At 49.7% G+C, this 12500-nt stretch overlaps 1 protein-coding gene across 1 annotated transcript in view; it reads left to right on the top strand.

Moving 5' to 3' along the window:
- The window catches only part of AGRN (agrin), a 269059-nt gene that overhangs the window by 99706 nt on the left and 156853 nt on the right, over positions 1-12500 (top strand). The window lies entirely within an intron of this gene.

Raw genomic sequence — 12500 nt, forward strand, 5'->3', positions numbered from 1 at the left:
TGTTCTTCCTGACCATATTTTATGAAGCTGCCTCCCACTGAGGTCAGTTTGCAAGTGTGTCCAACTCAGTAGTGTCAGCCCCTGACTGGCGGCATCACTCCAGGGTTTGAGAGTTGGGGTCTTTGCCAGCCCTACCTGAGATTGAACCTGGAACCTTCTGCTTGAAAAGGGATGTGTTCTACTCACTGAGCTACGGCACCATCCCCAAAATGGATTTCTGCTTCATTTTGACCCGACAGATGAGACTAGAATGGTATGGAGTCATCAGAAAAAAAATAGTACAACTGTATTAAAAACAAAAAAGTTCTCTTGGAATTGCTTTAAGGGAGACCAAGTAAGTTGGGGAATGAGGTGGGGGGGGTCACCTGTTGATTTTATGACAGGAGGGAGCTCTGAACAGGGAATTTCCAAGTCTTAGCTGCCGTGATAGTCTGTAGATTCTGTACTTTTCATCATTCTCTGCTGCTTGATTCTCTTTCCTTCCCCCCCCTCCCCAAAAAGTGCTAAGTACTCCCAAGGGACCAATTTTTCCACCAGCCTCTGTGGTTTGCCTCTGTCTTTTATGGCAAGCCGTTAACAAGAACTCTGTAAATCCAGTAAGCAGAAAAGAGCTCCGCTCGGTTGACGTTCAAGCGCCTGGTTTTTCTTGGCCGACAGCCCGGCCTCTGTGGTCAAGGAGGGGCTTTGGGAAGTTTCAGTTCATGTCGCCTCCACGGCTTCCTGCCCTGAGCCGTAGCTTTCGGGTGGGGACCCTTGCCCCAATGCATGGGTCGGTTTATTCTCTTACTTTGGCCGACCTCTTTCTAAAGCAGAGCAGGGAGTATGTGCTTGTCTATCTCTGAAGTACCAGTAGGTGGTGCTGTGACATTATCAGAAGAAAAAGGGGGGAACCCACACATTTTAAAAATAGATTTTGGTGTTGGGTGTCTCACTTCCCGTCCTTGCTAACTTTAAATTTTAAAAATATGCTTTATTAGCCTACACTCCAGCCGTTTCGCATCACTCAATTTTGCCCTGATTTTCTGACCAATCATAGATTTTTTTTCCTTTGTCCTTGTTTTTTTTTCCCCTTGGGGGCAAATTAATTATTTGCCCCATCTCTGTACAAGGTGCCTTCCAAAGAACGAGAGGACAGTTCTGTGCCCCAAGGAGATTACAATTTAGATATTGACACAAGGGAGAAAAGAGCGGGAATGAAAGGGTTCAAGGCAGGGGAACAAAGGATTATGTACTTATCTCAATAATACATACTTCAGCTTAGTTTTATCAGCTCTACCTTTAAAATTACTTTTTATTGGTATTTATTTGACTCTCAGCTGAAGAACTCTCGGAGCAGCAAAAAATGAGTAATGTGCACTTTTGTTGTTGTCTTTGCAGTTCCAGACCCATTTAAAAGTAGTCTCAGATAAAACCCCTCTCCTGCATTTGCGAAATTCTTTATTTTTCTCTGCCTGAAGAACACGCAGTCCAAAATGAATGGCTCCCCCCACCTTCACGGTGGGTCGACACAGTGTAGTTGACCACCTTTGGATTCTACCACCTGTTACCACCTGGGTGTAAACTGAGTCAAAAGCTCTGGAAGCTGCCATCTACTGAATCTACTGAATCTACCGTGTTGCCGTTAAAGGCACAAGAGCCTTGCTGGAAAAAAAGTTGGCACTCTTTCTATCTTGAGTGGAGGCCTTTTAACTGAGCATGGCTTCAGTTTGGATGCAAGCAGAGAACTCTGCTCCCCATATTTTATACCCACCCATTTCCTCCGAGATATCCCTTCTGGGTAATTTCCTTGGGTCTCCCCTATAATTTTTGCTGGAGTACTGAGTGGGAACCAGGACAAGGCTGTGCAGACAGTGTTGTGTTGATTGCAGATTTCCTCTGGCTAAGGTGGCTGGTCGCCCACCCAAATTCCCTGTCTGTTTTCCTCCTCAGTGCTGCTTAATTAGCTTGTCAACTCCCTGTTAAAAAAAAAGGGGGTGTGTGTACATGCATTAGTATTCTAAACAGACCCCCCTGAGAGAGAAAGAGAGGGAGGGAGAGGGAGGGAGAGGAAGGGGGGCCCATGAGCTGTGCTTCCCCCCCCCGGCCCCTGTCAGAGTTTCAGATAAATACCAATTAGCTCTCCTGCCGAACTGGATTTAAAAACCTGGGCACAGCTGGAAGGGGATCAGGAGTGTCGGAGGATGCTCTACTCCAGACGTGGGTTGGCGATTCCCAGTCCCACCGGTCTCTGATCGCAGGGCATGGCAGCTGAACTGTGTTGTGTTTGCGAAGCTGCGAATAGGCTGGTATTTGTGCTGGAACATTAATACTTAATTTGGGTGCTGTGGTTTGATTTATAAGCAGCTTGTATACAAATGTGCCACTCCTACTGAGTTTGATCATTAGCCCATCCATCTTAGTAATGCATATCAGGACTGGCAGCAGTTTTCCAGGGTTCCAGGCAGGGGTCTTCCCCAGCCTTATCTGGAGATGCCGCCTGGGGCTAAGAACATAAGAAGAGCCCCTCTGGATCAGGCCATAGGCCCATCTAGTCCAGCTTCCTGTATCTCACAGCGGCCCACCAATGCCCCAGGGAGCACACCAGATAACAAGAGACCTGCAAGGCCTCCTGGGAATTGTAGTTAAGAACATAAGAAGAGCCCCTCTGGATCAGGCCATAGGCCCATCTAGTCCAGCTTCCTGTATCTCACTGTGGCCCACCAAAAGCTTCAGGGAGCACACAAGACAGCAAGGTCTGCATCCTGGTGTCCTCCCCTGCGCCTGGCATTCTGCAGTAGCCTACTTCTCAAATCAGGAGCTTGCACATGCCTGTCATGACTTGTAACCCGTGATGGACTTTCCGTCCATCACTGTACCATCACTGAGCCACAGCCCCTCCCCATGCATCACACTTAAAGGTCAGTAACATTTTAATATGAAAACAGATGGGCCCATGTCTCTTAGGAGGGCCTGTGCGGAGACATAATGTGCAATCACAATTGAGAGGACCAGGCAAGGGGATGTCATGCTTCCTCGATGCCCGATCCAATGTATTTAGCTTCCAGATCAGACCAACGATCATTCCAGACCAGTATCCATTCCATGGTGGCCAAGCAGATACTATTGAGAATCCCCCCACCCCCCCCCCCAGCATGGCATGAAGACATCAGCCCTCCCTGATTGTTTATCCCCAGCACCTGGTGGTCTGATGCACCAGGAGACTAATCCGCTATTGCAGCCAATCACCATTGTGAGATCCTTCCACCTCCAAGTGTTTGGACTAATAGTCATTGGAAAGTTGGCATTTCGTGCAGGCCACAAATCCTGCGAGCTGATTGTGTGTCACCTGAAGGCAGGGCTGGTCTATCCAAGAGGCCAACTGAAACTATCGCTTCCGGCAGGCAAGATGAGCGCACGTCTCTGTCCACCTACTTCCTGCCACTGGAAGAGGGGAATAGAAAGGAAGAAGAGGTGTGGAGGGAAGGGGTGCTGAGGTTAGAGCTGTGGTTCTCAACTGATGCTCTCCTGTTAAGGAGGGTAGCAACTGGGGACCTGTAGGTGCTGTTAATATAAGAACATAAGAACAGCGCCACTGGATGAGGCCATAGGCTCATCTCGTCCAGCTTCCTGTATCTCACAGCGGCCCACCAAATGCCCCAGGGAGCACACCAGATAACAAGAGACCTGCAAGGCTTTCTGGGAATTGTAGTTAAGAACATAAGAACAGCCCCACTGGATCAGGCCATAGGCCCATCTAGTCCAGCTTCCTGTATCTCACTGCGGCCCACCAAATGCCCCAGGGAGCACCCCAGATAACAAGAGACCTCATTCTGTTGCCCTCCCTTGCATCTGACATAGCCCATTTCTAAAATCAGGAGGCTGCGCATACACATCATGGCTTGTACCACGTAATGGATTTTTCCTCCAGAGACTTGTCCAATCCCCTTTTAAAGGTGTCCAGGCCAGATGCCGTCGCCACATCCTGTGGCAAGGAGTTCCACAGACCAACCACACACTGAGTAAAGAAATATTTTCTTTTGTCTGTCCTAACCCGCCCAACACTCAATTTGAGTGGATGTCCCCTGGTTCTGGTGTTATGTGAGAGTGTAAAGAGAATCTCCCTATCCACTCTGTCCATCCCCTGCATAATTTTGTATGTCTCAATCATGTCCCCCCTCAGGTGCCTCTTTTCTAGGCTGAAGAGGCCCAAACGCCGTAGCCTTTCCTCATAAGGAAGGTGCCCCAGCCCAGTAATCATCTTAGTCGCTCTCTTTTGCACCTTTTCCATTTCCACTTGGCACTTCCAATATGGCACTTCTGGGTCTGGCATTTCTGCCGTGGCTGAAAAACCCCCGAGTTGGCAGCAAAACCCAGAAGTGCTGAACTAACAGCACCTAAGGTCCCTGGTCAGGTCACTACCCTCCGTAAGGGGAGAAGCATCCCAACTGAAAATGTGCCCACATGGATCGCAACCTCCAGGCTGGGAAACACTGAGTTAGAACATTGGAGAGTTGGAAAGAACAGAAGCTGGCACATCATGGAGAAGCTTTTGAAATGCCACTGTGGGCATTGTCCAGAGGTCTTGGGCAAGCCCTGGGTAAAGATGTAACTTCCTGTGGTCTGTTCCTAGCCCGCTGGTCTTCCATTTTGTTGAGCCAAGTTGTGGTGCGACGAGAGGGAGAAAAGTGTGCGTTCCTCTCTCGTCTTTCTGCTTAGCTTTTGCAAACCTTCATCAGAAGCTAGTTGATGGTGTTGTGGGGTGGGTGGAAGGACTTGGAGGGAGGGAGGAGCCGCAGACGGCATGAGCTAAGAACACCTATGGGAATTAAGTGCTCTTCCCCATTCTTCCCTCCCTCCCCCTCCCCAAGTTCCTTGGGGCTGGTCTTGTAGAGGCCGCAGCTGTTTTCCTCATGCTAAGAGGTCTTTAGCGATAAACCTATTAACAACCCTGGGCTTTCAAGGCATGTGCCCCATCACCCTAATGCATTTAAATGCTCTGGTTTAGAAAGCTGTGGGTGGGGGAGATGAAGGGGGGGGGTGTCAGAGAATTTGCTGAAAATGTTTTTCCTTCTTGCAACATTGCAGGCAGAAATTCACATTCCTGCTTTCCAGGCTCTTCCCCCTGTCTCCAGTCCTTTTTAAGGATTGGCCTGCACAAGTAGCAGGAGAAAGTGAATGAAATGTTAGAGCCCCCCCAGGTGATGGAGTGGACTGTACCACTTACACACAAAGCAAGGGCAACTCAATGGCATTTTTAGGGGTGCAAATGCCCCGGGGGGCCATGCCCCCCAGGGTGGGGCCACCTTCCTCACCGCCGCCCTGCCTCCATCTAAGGGCCTTTGGAGAGTCCTCTGAAAGGCTTTTAACACCACTTCCAAGAACCACATGTAGCAATTTTCAGCCTCGTGGAGGCCTCTGAAGGTCCCCAGATGGCAGGGGGGGGCACTTAGCAGGTTGGCAGCACCCTACATTCCTTGCCCTGGGCGGCACAGGTGCCAGGATCACCTGCACTTGCTGGTCCAAGACTTCTCAGCAACAAATGCTGCCCTCCTTTACCTGGTGATACACCAGCCTCTGTTCTTCCCACTCCCTGGATTGGAAAAGGAAGAAGGAGGTGAAGCCAGTGACATTGTCAGAATGGGTACTGCCCAGGGTGGGTTCACCCCCCCTCCGTGCTGCACGACACCCCTCATACTCACCAGAAGCAATGTGCGGCACTCAGAAGTGGTTCAGTGGTGATGCGATGATGATGTCATTGCATCGTTGTGCGCACCGCCAAATTGCTTCTGCCGTGCAAGGACATTTCTGGCTGTTAGGAGTTGGGAGGGCCCATATGTTGGCAAACACAGGCCTCTGCTTGGTGAGGGCTTGGTTGGCATGTCTGCCACCCCTATGGCACATCATCTGGGGTGGTCCACTCCCCACTCCCTATGGGCTATGCTCCTGGGCAGCGCAGATAAGTGGTGGACATCTCCAGTGCTCTAGCTCTCCATACCCCATCTTCCCTGACCCCCTCTTCCTTTTCTAATTGAGAGAGTGAAGGAGCAACGCAGGCAAGAAGGTAGGTGGAGCTGGGCACCTCCCGGAGGCACCTCCGGGCACCTCCCGGAGTAGCCTGGAGGCAATTGCTACCTGAGGCAGTTGTCTCAGTTGGTGTCATCAATGGTCCCACCATGCTTGAAGCTGATCCAGGCAGCTCAGTATTGTCTCCTCTGATTGGCTGCAGCTCTCCCAGATTTTAGGCAGGGGTCTTTCCCAGACCTACCCAGAGATACCAGGAATGAAATTTTATGAGCTTTTGTGCGCAAATACATGTTCCAGGTATGGCCTCCCCCTCCGTATCAAGGTACGGACACTTTATAGCTTCAGTAAAATTCCTATGTAATATATTACAGTGCTTCCCAACAGCTTGTCTTCTAGGATGAGCTGCAGGGAATCAGTTATGCAATGATTTGTTTTATTTGGGCTGAGCAATTTTTAATTGCACATTCCTTGCTTGGGAGGGTTTGAAATGTCAATCTAGGCAGCCAGGAACTGACCGTAACTTGCAGTTCATAGGAATGGACAGCAGAGGGAGCTTTGGGTTGTGAGCAAATTAATGAAAGAAAGTTTCAGTGATTCAGGCTACATTGCGCCACCTCTGGGGTGGGACATGGCTGCAAAAGTGGTGGCCCCTGCCGCGTGCGCGAGAAGCAGGAGATTCAGGACAGACAAAAGGAACTTCTCCTGCACGCAACGTATAGTTTGTTTGTGCAGAGCAGGTATAGTGTAGTGGCCAACAGAATGTCCTGTGAATTAGGAGTTCCCTGGTTTGATTCTCTGCCACTAGGAAAGGCAGGGTGGTGTAGTGGTTTGGGAGGTGGACTTAGATCTGGAAGATCCAGGTTTGAATCTCCCCTCAGCCACGAAGCTTCCTGGGTGACCTTGGGCCAGTCACTTTCTTTCAGCCTCACATAAGAACAGCCCCACTGGATCAGGCTATAGACCCATCTAGTCCAGCTTCCTGTATCTCACAGCAGCCCACCAAATGCCCCAGGGAGCACACCAGATAACAAGAGACCTGCAAAGCCTCCTGGGAATTGTAGTTTAAGAACATAAGAACAGCCCCACTGGATCAGGCTATAGACCCATCTAGTCCAGCTTCCTATATCTCACAGCGGCCCACCAGATGCCCCAGGGAGCACACCAGATAACAAGAGACCTCATCCTGGTGCCCTCCCTTGCATCTGGCATTCTGACTTAACCCATTTCTAAAATCAGGAGGTTGCACATACACATCATGGCTTGTACCCTGTAATGGATTTTTCCTCTAGAAACTTGTCCAATCCCCTTTTAAAGGCGTCCAGGCTAGACACCATCACCACATCCTGTGGCAAGGAATTCCACAGACCAACCACACGCTGAGTAAAGAAATATTTTCTTTTGTCTGTTCTAACTCTCCCAACGCTCAACTTTAGTGGATGTCCCCTGGTTCTGGTGTTATGTGAGAGTGTCAAGAGCATCTCTCTATCCTTTCCGTGCACAATTTTGTATGTCTCAATCATGTCCCCCCTCAGGCGTCTCTTTTCTCGGCTGAAGAGGCCCAAACGCCATAGCCTTTCCTCATAAGGAAGGTGCCCCAGCCCCGTAATCATCTTAGTCGCTCTCATCAAGGGCTGTTGTGAGGACAAAAGGAGGGGAGCAGCCGTGTACACCACCCTGAGCTCTTTGGAGGAAGGGCGGTCTAAAAATGTGATAAATAAATAATAGTCTTGGGCAGTCCACTCCCTCTCAGCCTCTGTCTTCTCCATCTACAGTATAGGGGCCAGGGCTCCTTTACAGGATTGCTGTGTTATCTTTTTACAACCCTTCCACTTGGAGTGCTTTGTAAGAACAAATTATCCTGTTATTTGTTGAATTCATCACTCTTAACACAGTGTTCCCAACCTGGTCTGGGTACCACAGGTGGTCCGTGAGACCCTGAGAAGTGGTCTGCAAGATCTCAGGAAGAAAAAAAAAAGATGACGACTCCATGGACCAAGATGCTTCCCCATGGACCACCAGAGAGGGTGGAGAATGGACCCCAAGTAACCTGCATTTCCATTGTCTCGTCAAGCGCTCCTCCATCAGCTATCACAGGGCTGTCCAAAGTTTTTGGCAGGAGGGCCACATCATCTCTCTGACGCTGTTCGGGGGGCCGGGGGAAAAAAGAATTAATTTACATTTAAAATTTGAATAAATTTACATAAGTTTACATAAATGAATATATTAAAGATGAACTTATATGAATGGAAGAAGGTAAGACCATAAGGCCTATAAAAGGCCTTGCACAAAGCAAGGCTGGCCGTGAAACAGCAAGCAGTGGAGGAAGCCCTCATCCCACAGCTCATGTGAGAGGTCAAACAGTCGTGCTCATGCTGAGAGCAGTTGCGTCGGGCCAGTGCGGGCTCCAACAAATCTTCAGAGGGCCAGAGGCTCATTGGAGACTGGGGGTTCCCTGAGGGCCGCATTGAGAGGCCTCGAGGGCCACATGTGGCCCCAGGGCCGGGGTTTGGGTACCCCTGAGCTATCAAACTGAATTGTATTTTTTTGTGTGGTGGGGATGGAGGGGCTTGCATGTGGCCCACGACAATTCCAATGTTTGCATCAGTGGTTTGCATCAGTGGTTGCATCTCACATAATACCAGAACCAGGGGACATCCACTCAAATTGAGTGTTGGGCGGGTTAGGACAGACAAAAGAAAATATTTCTTTACTCAGCGTGTGGTTGGTCTGTGGAACTCCTTGCCACAGGATGTGGTGCTGCCGTCTAGCCTAGACGCCTTTAAAAGGGGATTGGACAAGTTTCTGGAGGAAAAATCCATTATGGGGTACAAGCCATGATGTGTATGCGCAACCTCCTGATTTTAGAAATGGGTTATGTCAGAATGCCAGATGCAAGGGAGGGCACCAGGATGAGGTCTCTTGTTATCTGGTGTGCTCCCTGGGGCATTTGGTGGGCCGCTGTGAGATACAGGAAGCTGGACTAGATGGGCCTATGGCCTGATCCAGTGGGGCTGTTCTTATGTTCTTAACTACAATTCCCAGGAGGCCTTGAAGGTCTTCTTGTTATCTGGTGTGCTCCCTGGGGCATTTGGTGGGCCGCTGTGAGATACAGGAAGCTGGACTAGATGGGCCTATGGCCTGATCCAGTGGGGCTGTTCTTATGTTCTTAACTACAATTCCCAGGAGGCCTTGAAGGTCTTCTTGTTATCTGGTGTGCTCCCTGGGGCATTTGGTGGGCCGCTGTGAGATACAGGAAGCTGGACTAGATGGGCCTATGGCCTGATCCAGTGGGGCTGTTCTTATGTTCTTATGGTCCGTGGGCTCCTAAAGGTTGGGAACCACTGCTCTAAGGTGTGGTGAACGTACAAACTGTTGTGGATGGTGCACTGGCCTTTATGATGGGATTCTTCTTCCTGCTGGCCTCGCATTATGTGGTAGTGAATTCTGTCAGTGAATGGAATGGCCATCACTGTTTTGTTTTGAGTCTCGGTCTCGCACAGGTCCAACAATAGCTAGGGCTAGGGATCCTAGATGAAATGAATCCCACCTGTCTTTGGAGGGGTTGCCCTGGCCAAGACTCTTCAGGGACCCCCTGCCTCCCACCCACCTACCTGCTCCCTCCTGCCCTGTTATACCACCATTCAAAATTGAATGCACTATTGCCCTGCTATTCTCTGCTTCTTTTCTCATTCCAGTTGGCCTGCGAGAAAAGGGGAGAACAACACAGCAGCAGTGGGTGTTGATCAGCCCCCACTAGGTGGGAAAAGGAGGTGAATCAGGGCAGCTCACTTGCCCACCCTTTCACCCACTTGAGGGTGGGTCTCTTGTGGCACACTGGGATTTGACATTCCCCACTGAAGACCCCTGCTCTGCGACCGGGTTTTCCCTTAAGCCTGTTCCAGGGCTATACCACCATGTAGCAGGGAAGGGACCAGACTCCTTCACAATACTTACATACATAAAACCTCCGAGACATCTAGCATCTCAGGGAGAAGGCTAAGCTCCCAAGCTCCTCGCTGACACACTAGCTTTCTGTGGGTAGGGGATTTTATTTAGTGAGCTGGTGCTTGCTTCAAGTGGTGTAGCCCAGATGGGGATGAGCACACCTCAATCAGGACTGGGCTTTGTCTGGAAGCCTTGGGGGTCTCTCCAATTGATGAATGCCCCCTTTCTCTCCCTTTCGTTCTCACAATTCCACTGTGGAAGAGGGTGGGTTGGCCGGGCGCTGCAAGCCCTCCTGCATAGATTTGCTTGCCCTGTGGGGGCCTGTTTTTTTGAGGGGGGGGCACATGCCTCCCCCCCCCCCCGGGCTTTGTGAGGCTGGGTTTGCATAGGGAGGTATGCAAATGAATTGTTTGCAGTGTGCTTTTCCTTTTTACCATCTTTTCTTTTTCCCCCCCTTCCAGGGTAAGGAAGGGGTCTGAGAGATTTAAAGCTTTTGGAGCCAGGCCAGTTTTTCCCAGAGAGTGTGGGCCTAAAATTGGGACCAGGATAAAAAGGGAGAGAGTGTCATAGGCTGTGTGCATGCTTAGGTGGTAGAATGTCTGCTGCCTGCCCCCTCTGGCCCCTGTCTGAATGCTTTGGCGCTAATGAGCTCAGCCCTCTTCAGTTTCCTTTGTGAAGCCATGGCTTCCTTCTCTTCCCAGTGATCTCGCAGGCCTTGCCCACAGTACTGAGATTTATAAGAAGATGGAGCAGAACTCTGGATGTGCTGTGAGTCTGCAGAGCTGCAGAGAAAACTCCAGAATCCAGCTCCCTGCACGTGATAAATATTGGGATCTGTTAAAAAATGAAAGCAAGTTTCTAGCTCTTCAGATTTCAGGGATCTGTTGTTGGCAAACTTCAGTCTCGAAAGACTCTGGTATCGCGCTCTGAAAGGTGGTTCTGGAACAGCGTCTAGTGTGGCTTAAAAGGCTGATTTGGGAGTGACAATCCCTTCCACACCGGGAGCAAGTGTAGTGTGTCCCTGGTCTGTCTCCCTGGCTATGGGCCTTCCTTCTTTGCCTCTTAGCCTCAGACTGTTGGCCAAGTGTCTCTTCAAACTGGGAAAAGCCATGCTGCACAGCCTGCCTCCAGGCGGGCCGCTCAGAGGCCAGGGTTTCCCACCTGTTGAGGTCCACTCCTAAGGCCTTCAGATCCCTCTTGCAGATGTCCTTGTATCGCAGCTGTGGTCTACCTGTAGGGCGCTTTCCTTGCACGAGTTCTCCATAGAGGAGATCCTTTGGGATCCGGCCATCATCCATTCTCACGACATGACCGAGCCAACGCAAGCGTCTCTGTTTCAGTAGTGCGTGCATGCTAGGGATTCCAGCTCGTTCCAGGACTGTGTTGTCTGGAACTTTGTCCTGCCAGGTGATGCCGAGAATGTGTCGGAGGCAGCGCATGTGGAAAGCGTTCAGTTTCCTCTCCTGTTGTGAGCGAAGAGTCCATGACTCGCTGCAGTACAGAAGTGTACTCAGGATGCAAGCTCTGTAGACCTGGATCTTGGTATGTTCCGTCAGCTTCTTGTTGGACCAGACTCTCTTTGTGAGTCTGGAAAACGTGGTAGCTGCTTTACCGATGCGTTTGTTTAGCTCGGTATCGAGAGAAAGAGTGTCAGAGATCGTTGAGCCAAGGTACACAAAGTCATGGACAACCTCCAGTTCATGCGCAGAGATTGTAATGCAGGGATCTACTGTATTTGAAAGTGTCCCGTACCTTCCCAGAGGGAATGGGGGAGAAGTAAGATTTCCAGGGTGGTGCTATAGTGCCCTGTGGAACTCCTTGCCACTCACCACCCCTCCTGGCAAAAGCTGAATAGACTGTGGAAACAACATTGGAGTTTGTACCGTTTCGCATCATATATTTTGGTTTTGCTCATCTTAGGAAGCAATACAGGGCTCGGACATGGCCAGTGTGTATGTGTGTGAGATCAGGCCTGTGGCAACCAACATTTTAACTGAGGGTGGTGACCAATTTGTTTTCAGGTCAAGTCAAGTCAACCTTTATTAGGCATAAACGTTTGGTAGGTGAAGACTCTGTATGGAAACTGTAGAGAGAATGTAAGCCTAAGTAGTACACAAATATATGTATATGTGCCCACCTACGTGTACACACAGATACAAACGTACAATCCATTTTACATACAAACATATATTATTTTAAAAAAACAAAACAATCAGTTACTCTGCAGATATTGCCAAAGATGTAATGTACTCAGTGATTACTTGCTACAGGAAGCTTGGCTCGATTCAAATTACTCAAATTTAGGAACTGTGCGACTGAGAGGGTTGTATGCTCTACGTCACCTGCTAGAAGGAATTGAATTATAGCTTTCTCAGAATGCCATGTTTTAGCATGGAGCAAGGGAGAGAGAAATTGCTGTCTTAGACCAATTTGTTTTATCCCTGCTACCCTGTGATGATCCGGTGCACCCTGGGCCATACGGATCATGGAAGTGGTCTCCATAAGGAAGTATCTGCAGAGTGGAATTGCTTCTGGGACACCGGAAGTGAAGA

This window comes from Tiliqua scincoides, chromosome 9 (assembly GCF_035046505.1).
Source record: "Tiliqua scincoides isolate rTilSci1 chromosome 9, rTilSci1.hap2, whole genome shotgun sequence".
Taxonomy (NCBI): domain Eukaryota; kingdom Metazoa; phylum Chordata; class Lepidosauria; order Squamata; family Scincidae; genus Tiliqua; species Tiliqua scincoides.